Here is an 8,668-nt window from a genome sequence, read left to right on the forward strand (position 1 = left end):
ATCAAGGAGCGATGATTGGATTCTCTCTTGTTGGAGATGGTCATTGCCTGACATTTGTGTGGGCCAAATGTTACTTGCCACTTGTCAGTCCAAGCCTGGATATTATTCAGGTCTTGCTGCATTTGGACATGGACTGCTTCAGTGTCTGAGGAGTTGCAAATGGTGCTGAACATTGTGCACATGGACTGCTTCAGTATCCGAGGAGTTGCGAATAGTGCTGAACATTGTGCAATCATCAGCGAACATCCCTACTTCTGACCTTATGATGGAAGCAAGGTCATTGATAAAACAGCTGAAATGTTTGGGCCGAGGACACTACCTGAAGGAACTCCTGCAGTGATGTCCTGGAGCTGAGATGACTGACCTCCAACAATCACAACCATCTTCCTTTGTGCTAGGTATGACTCCAACCAGCGGAGAGTTTTCCCCCTGATTCCCATTGTCTCCAGTTTTGCTAGGGCTCCTTGATGCCACACTCTGTGAAATGCTGCTTTGATGTCAAGGGCAGTCACTCTCACCTCACCTTGGAAGTTCAGCTCTTTTGTCCATGTTTGAACTAAATGGTCAGGATTTGGGATTAAATGGTAATGAGGTCAGGAGCTGAGTGGCCCTGGCGGAACTCAAACTGGGCGTAAGTGAGCAAGTTATTGCTAAGCAAGTGCCGCTTGATAGCACTGTTGATGACCCTTTCCATTACTGATGATCAAGAGTAGACTGATGGGGAGGTAATTGGCCGGGTTAGATTTGTCCTGCTTTTTGTGTCCAGGACATACCTGGCCAATTTTCCACATAGCTGGCTGGATGTCAGTATTGTAGCTGTACTGGAACAGCTTGGCTAAGGGTGCAGCAAGTTCTGGAGCACAAGTCTTCAGCACTATTGCCGGAATATGTCATGCCCCATAGCCTTTGCAGTATCCAGTGCCTTCAGCCATTTCTTGATGTCACCTGGAGTGAATCGAATTGACTGAAGACTAGCATCTGTGATGCTGGAGACTCTGGAGCAGGCCTAGTTGGATCATCCACCTCTGGCTGAAGATTGTTGCAAATGGTTCAGCCTTACTTTTTGCACTGATGTGCTGGGCTGCCCCATCATTGAGGATGGGGATATTTGTGAAGGCTCCTCCTCCAGTGAATTGTTTAATTGTCCACCACCATTCACAACTGGATGTGGCAGGACTGCAGAACTTAGATCTGATCTTGTGTTTGACCATGCATGAAAGGAACCTTGATTGGATCATTGCTCATTCTGAGACACACCACAACTTTTCACACTATAGCTACCTTTGGATACCAAAAATAGCTTCTTCCTACTGCTTAGTGGTCATTCAACAAAGTGAACTTCCTACTTTACAAGTATTTGTGAAACTTAGTACTATATATGATTGATGATACCTCTTTTTCAAGTTGAGTAATTTTGCTCTGATTTTGTTGAAGTAGGTGAAGCATATACTACTGTCTTCTCCACACCATCTTCCGCTATGTGAGAAAACACCACACCTAACTCCTGTGGTGAGGCATCGCAGGCTAAAACCAATTGTTTCTTGGGCTCATAGTGGGCAAGACTATTCAATACTTTGTTACGGACAGGGTCGGGAGAGAACTGAAACCCTTATACTATTTCCCTTGCTGTCAGTAATCAATGTGGCTTTGGAAAAGAAGGTGTGCGTGTCTCTTAGCCCCTTGAGTGAGTCGTTGATTTGATTAACAGCAGCAAGCTTTCATGGGTTTAAATAAAGGGATCATTTATTGACACATTCACCCGATAGTCAAACGCTATGTCACTCAGCACACGAACACATGCTCGAGAGAAATTATAGTTATAATAATGCACTTTTACAAGTTGTGAACAAAATTGTAGCTAACAGTTCACATGTTTGCCTCGTCTTGGAAGGTCGCAGTCATTGTGGGCCCATTAAAGAAAGAAGTCTTTTCCAATCCGGTAGTTGTAATTTAGATGGGTTCAAATAGCTGGAGTCGGACATCAGGATTATTGCAGGATTCCCTTGAAGAGATGATGTTTAGCAGGTCATGAAGTTGGGCATTTTGGTTTTTGTACCAGGAGGTCAGATTTCTTCAAAAGTAGGCTTGGATTTAGGAATCAGGCTGGGAGGCTTTTTTTTAAGATGTAGCAGCCGCTATGTTTAAAAAGGCTTTGATGTTAGTGCCTTGGTCTGCAGCTGATATTCTGCAGCGGTATTCTTTGCAGACTGCCCATGTCGCTCTGGGTCTTTGGATGATAAAGGACTTTGATATCGGAAGCCAATTTTGGTTGCGTGATCAACTGCTATTGTCCACCCAGAATGGCTTAAAGTTGAGAACCACCGCAATATAATGGAGATGGATGATGGCTCTTCATACCCACTCGTAGTTAACTTGCTTTCTGCATTCTCTTTTGTTAAATAGCAAACTGGGAGACGTGAAGTCTGCAGCTCCATTGATCTTGAGTTTGGAATAAACTTCAAACAGTGACAAGTGTGAATTCCACAGAGGGGCATTCATTGTCTGGGCATCTCCATTCAGCAGGTAGACTCCACCCTGTGTGATTCAATTAGGAACTTTCTGGAAGTTTGAAATAATCTTGTGTCAAAGTTGTAATGGTCACCTGACTCTTGGCAGCCATCTTAACCACCTTGTTTGTGTTCATTTAAAAAAAAAGACAGTTCCAGGGGCTAGGTAGCTAACTTAAACTGGTTCTCAGAAGCTTGAATCAGTTGTTTTTCAGAAAGTATAAAAACAGGCCTTCCTCAGTGCTGTTTCATCTGCCGTGACTGGTGTTTTGAGTGCAGAGTGTTAATCAGGAGTTTGGTGAATGAGGGAGTTTGGTGAAGAGGGGAAGGAGGTGCTACTTTTTTTTTCTACCTTTTCCTCAGCCTCCAGTAATTGTACAGAGGAAGAAGCTGATTGGTGAGTAACTGGTAAGCTATTCTACCTATTCTAATTGTAATAAATAGTTTTTTACAGTTATAGTATGGCAAGTCAGCTTGGCTCAGTGGAATGTATATTCTGAAGTATGTGGGAAGTCATGAGTGCACCACGTGCCCTAGATGAGAATATCTGCAGGAAGTGTCACCGGCTACGGAAGCTTGAGCTCCGGGTTTTGGAACTCGAGCGGCAGCTGGAGTCACTGTGGTGCATCCACGAGGCTGAGAACCACATGGATAGCACGTTTAGGGAGGTGGTCACACCGCAAGTTAGGAGCGTATAGGTGGAGAGGGAATGGGTGACCGCCATGTAGTCTAAGAGAACCAGGCAGCAGTCCCCTGAGTCTATCTTGCTTGCTAATCGGTTTTTCATTTTGGATACTTGCGATGGTTCCTCAGTGGAGTACAGCTAGAGCCAAGACTGTGGCACCACATGAGTGGCTCAGCTGCACAAAAGGAGAGGAAGAAGAGTGGAAGAGCAATAATGATGGGGATTCGATAGTCAAGGGATCAGACTGACATTTCTGTGGCGGTGAATTTGATTCCAGGATGGTGGTTGTCTCATTGTGCCAGGGTCAAGGATATCACAGAGCAGCTGCAGGACATCCTTCTGGGGGAGGGTGAACAGTCAGAAGTTGTGGCCCATATTGATAGCAATTACAGAGCTAGGAAGAGGGATGAGGTCCTGAAAGCAGATTTTAGGGAGCTATGAAAGAAATTAAAAAGCAGGACCTCAAGAGCAGTAATCTCAGGATTACTTCCATTGCCACGTGCTAGTGAGCATAGGAATAAGAGGATCGATTGATTGAGCACATGGCTGGAGAATTGGTATAAGAGAGAGGGCAGTAGATTTCTGAGGCATTGGGACCGGTTCTGGGGCAGGTGAGCCTTGTACAAGATGGATGGGTTACACCTTAACAGGACCGGGCTAACATCCTTGAATAGAGATTTGCTAGTGCTGTTGGGGAGGATCTCAGATTGGAAGAACAAAATGTGGAATCTATTTGGGTGGAGCTAAGAAACAGCAAGGGCCACCAAACAGTAGTGGTAGAGTGGGGAATGGTGTTAAACAGGAGATTAGGGAAGCATGTAGCATGGGTAAGACAGTAATCATGGGTGACTTCAATCTACGTATAGACTGGGTAAACCTAATGAACACTAATGCTGTGGGGGACGAGTTTCTGGAGTGTGTTAGGGATGGTTTTCTAGAGCAGTCTGTTGAGGAACCGACTACAGAACAGGCTATTTTAGATCTAATAGTATGTAATGAAAACACAAGAACCTTTAGGGATGAGTGACCAGAATGAGATAGAATTTTACATTATGTTTGAAAGCGAAGTAGTTCAGCCTGAAGCCAGGGCGTTCAACCTGAACAAAGGAAATTATGAAGGTATGAGAGGCAAATTGGCTGAGCTAGATTGGGAAAATACATTAAAAGGTGTGACAGTACATAGGCAACGGATAGTTTTTAAAGAATTATTACATAGTGTACAGCAACTATACATTCCTTCAAGGCACAAGAACCCAAAAAGAAAAGTCAGTTAACCCATGGCTAACAAAGAAAGTTAGGATTGTATAAGAGTAAAAAAACACCAAAAAGTTGCCAGAAATAATAGTAAACCTGAGAATTGGGAGGATTTTAGAATACAGCAGAGGAGGACCAAGAAATTGATAAAGAAAGGGAGAATAGGACATGAATGTAAACTAGCAAAAAACAAAAACGGAGTGTAAAAGCTTCTATAGGTACATTAAAAGGAAGCATTTGGCTAAGACAAATGTGGCTTCATTACAGGCAGAGTCAGGAGAATTTATAATAGGGAATAGAGAAATGTCAGAGAAGCTAAATGATTACTTTCTGTCTGTCTTCACTGAGGAAGATACAAGAAATCTCCCAGAATTAGAGATCCAAAGAACTAGGGAGAATGAAGAATTGAAGGAAATTAGTATTAATAAGAAGGCTGTATTGGAAAAATTGTTGGGACTGAAGGTTGACAAGTCCCCAGGACCTGATATTCTACATCCCAGAGTGTTGAAAGAGGTAGCTATGGAGATAGTGGATGCATTGGAGATCATCTTCCAAAATTCTATAGATTCTGGAATGGCTCCTGCAGATTGGAAGGCAGCAAATGTCACCCTACTATTTAAGAAGGGAGAGAGAGAGAAAACAGGGAACTACAGACCTGTTAGCTTTACATCAGTAGTAGGGAAAATACTGGAATCTATTTTAAAGGATGTGATAAAAAACACTTGGATAATAATGATCTGATTTAGCATAATCAACATGGATTTATGAATGGGAAATCATGTTTGACAAACCTATTGGAGATTTTTGAGAATGTTACTAACAGAATTGATAAAGGGCAGTCAGTGGACGTAGTATACTTGGATTTTCAGAAGGCTTTTGATAAAGTTTGGTTAGCAAAATTAAAGCACACGGGATAGGAGGTAATATACTTACATGGATTAATGATTGGTTAACAAGCAGAAAACAGAGCGCAGGAATAAACAGGTCATTGTCACATTGGCAGGCTGTGACTAGTGGAGTACCAAAAGGATCAGTACTTGGGCCCCAGATGTTTACAATATATATCAATGATTTGGATGCGGGGACTAATGTAATATTCCAAGTTCGCGGACGACACAAAGCTAACAGGGAATGTGTGTTCTGAGGAGGATGCAAAGCGGTTTCAAGGGGATTTGGGCAGACTTGGTGAGGGGGTAAGAACTTGGCAGATGAAATATAATATGGAAAAATGTGAGGTTATCCACTTTGGTAGGAGGTACAGATGTGCAGGGTATTTCTTAAATCGTAAGAGATTAGAAAGTGTAGATGTACAAAGGGACCTGGGTGTCCTCATCAATAAGTCACTGAAAGCTAACATGCAGATGCAGCAAGTAATTACGAAGGCTAATGGTATGTTAGTCTTTATTTCAAGAAGATTTGAGTACAGGAGTAGTGAAGTCTTGCTTCAATTGTGTAGAACCTTGGTTAGACCGCAACTGGAGTAACTGTGTGCAGTTTTGGTCCTTTTACCTTAGGAAAGATATTATTGCCATAGAGGGAGTGCGATGAAAGTTCATTAGACTTGTTCCTGGGATGGCGGGACTGTCCTATGAAGAGAGATTGGGGAAATTGGGCCTATATTGAAGAATGAGTGGTGATCTCATTGAAACCCTTAAAATACTTCGAGATAGGCAGGGTAGATACAGGTAAGATGTTTCCTCCAGGTTGGGGAATCTAGAAGCAGGGGACACAATTTCAAAATAAGGGGAAAGCCACTTAGGATTAAGATGAGGAGAAATTCTTTTACTCAGAGGGTTGTGAATCTTTGGATTTCTCTACCCAGAGGGTTGTGGAAGCTCAGTCATTGAGTATGTTTAAAGCAGAGATTGACAGATTTCTAAATACTAATGACATAAAGGGATATGGTGTTGATGTGGGAAAAAGGCATTGAAATAGATGATCAGCCATGATTGTATTGAATGGCAGAGCAGGCTCGATGGGCTGAATGGCCTACTCCTGCAGCTATGTTCCATGCAAACACAGTCCATATGAATAGGACATGCCTTCATTGGGCATAACAACTTCACTTCTTCAAATGCTTTCTGACGCTCGACAGACCACCCCCTAGCTATTTAATCTTTGAGGAGTTGGCAGGCTATCGAGCGAATATGTTAGCTAAGTCAGGGATGAACTTAGAATAATACACAACAACCCATATGAATGTTCTAAGTTCTTATTTGTTCTCTGTCCTCTTTGCTTTAAAATCCCCTCAACCTTTTCCTGTGTTGGGTAGATATCTTCACCATCTAATTGGTGACCCAGGTGTGTTACACTTGACACCATGAATTGTACTTTTTAGCTCTGATGCCATACTCTTGAAGGCGATCTAGGATTTTGCTCAAACTTACAATGTGCTCTTCCTCTGTCTTACTTCTAATTAAAATTCATCTAAGAATCAGCACACTGCTTTTCATCACACTTAGTACTTGACCCATGATGCCCTGGAACACTGCGGGAGCAGTAAACATCACAAATAGCAGCCTTTCATACTGGTACAACTCATTGATAAGCAGTTCCTTGCTCTTGTCAGTTAATTCTAATTACAAATATGCATTTGACAAATTTATCTTGCTGAACAGCTTTCCATTGACTAAATTAGTAACCAAATCTTCACAGGTAGGTATCAGTCTCAACCACTTTATTTACCATTTGCTTGTGATGTCGCGAAATCCAAACAGACCCATCTGCATTTTGAACTAGCACAATGGGTGCAGCCCATTCACTGATTTTCAACTTGTTAATTTCAGCATATTATATAGTATTGGGTTCTCACGGGCGGTACTGATTTGGCACTACCTCAAAAGCATCTGGCCCCATCGTGGTAAGAAGAACATTTACTTTCTCCTCATCTCTTATTTTATTCGCTTTCAGCTAAATGTGTAACCTTTGTTCGGAATTATACCAGCCCTCTTTCTTACAGCTGAATTCCTCCATTGTCCCCAAATGTGCCTTCATTACCCAAATATGCCTTTTTTTTTCCAATTACATACCATACTGACTCACTGTATACCTGAAAATGATGACACCTTCATTCCCACCACACCCCCCCACCCCCGCCAACCTCACCGTCCAGACACCTCTTCCTCTCCCAGCCGATCCTAGCCCTTCCTCTCCCACCCCCTTGACCATCACCTGTTGTGAGCATCAGCGATGATTATCCAGCTTCCGTGAGCTGCTTTGCACCAGAGCCATGCCTATGAGAATCAACCCAGCATCCATGGACATTCCTCCAGTATGCCGTTGGTGTCGGGCTTCAGCATCTTCCTTTTCCTCGGATGGCAACGATATGAGAAAAGCCCAACTTCTGCACGTCACATTTGTCAAGATGTGTTCTACACTGGTGTGCTTTCCCGCCGACATGGTCAGACGATCCAGCAGGGGAAGAACAATTCCGTGGGGGCGGGCCTAATAATGATATGCTGATGTATTACAATGAGGTTCCCAACATCCGATGGTGGAGAATGCTAAGCAGACGATTGCGAACTGGTTTCACGCCTTCATGAAACCAATCACGCCATATTGTCTGCTCACGCCACCGAACATGCTCAATGCTGGCAGGCATGGAAAATCCAGCCGTGAACTCTGATAGGTTGTATAAGAGATTGACAAAGTTAAGCCTAAAGATCCCCAAGTCTGTGCTTGCATTCAAGTTACTGAATTATGCACAGATTTTGCATATAAATAGATTTCTGGTATTGACAGGGGTTCTGTTTCATGGAAAAGACTCTCTTCTAGACCAAAAGGCTGCTGCCCTAAAAAGATTTTTTGGGAAAGCAGCCATTTTCCAGCTATTTCCAGATCAAATACAGGCAACTATGCAGTGATGCAAAGAATGGAGGACTCCATGGTTGCTGAATTTTGAGATCGCCTAAATACTAGACACAGACATCGGTACGACAATGGGGTTGCTGATAGGCAGTCTGAAGAGGGCCACACTTTTAGTCCACCTGAGAATTAAGACAAACCGGGTCTGGGTGGTGACCGTAGGTGTTTGAACCGTGGAAATGCATGGGAAATGCTTAAACATGTTTTTGTTGTGTTTCCAAATATTGTTATGCAATGAATTTCCCAAAGCGCAAAAATCGAATCTTTGAGGTAACGCATGAAACAGACAATTCTGATGCTGAAGATGATGAGGATGACTGGCCTGAAGGAATTGTATTGATTACTGGAAGCTTGAGTC

This window comes from Cetorhinus maximus, chromosome 18, assembly GCF_964194155.1.
Source record: "Cetorhinus maximus chromosome 18, sCetMax3.hap1.1, whole genome shotgun sequence".
Lineage (NCBI taxonomy): Eukaryota > Metazoa > Chordata > Chondrichthyes > Lamniformes > Cetorhinidae > Cetorhinus > Cetorhinus maximus.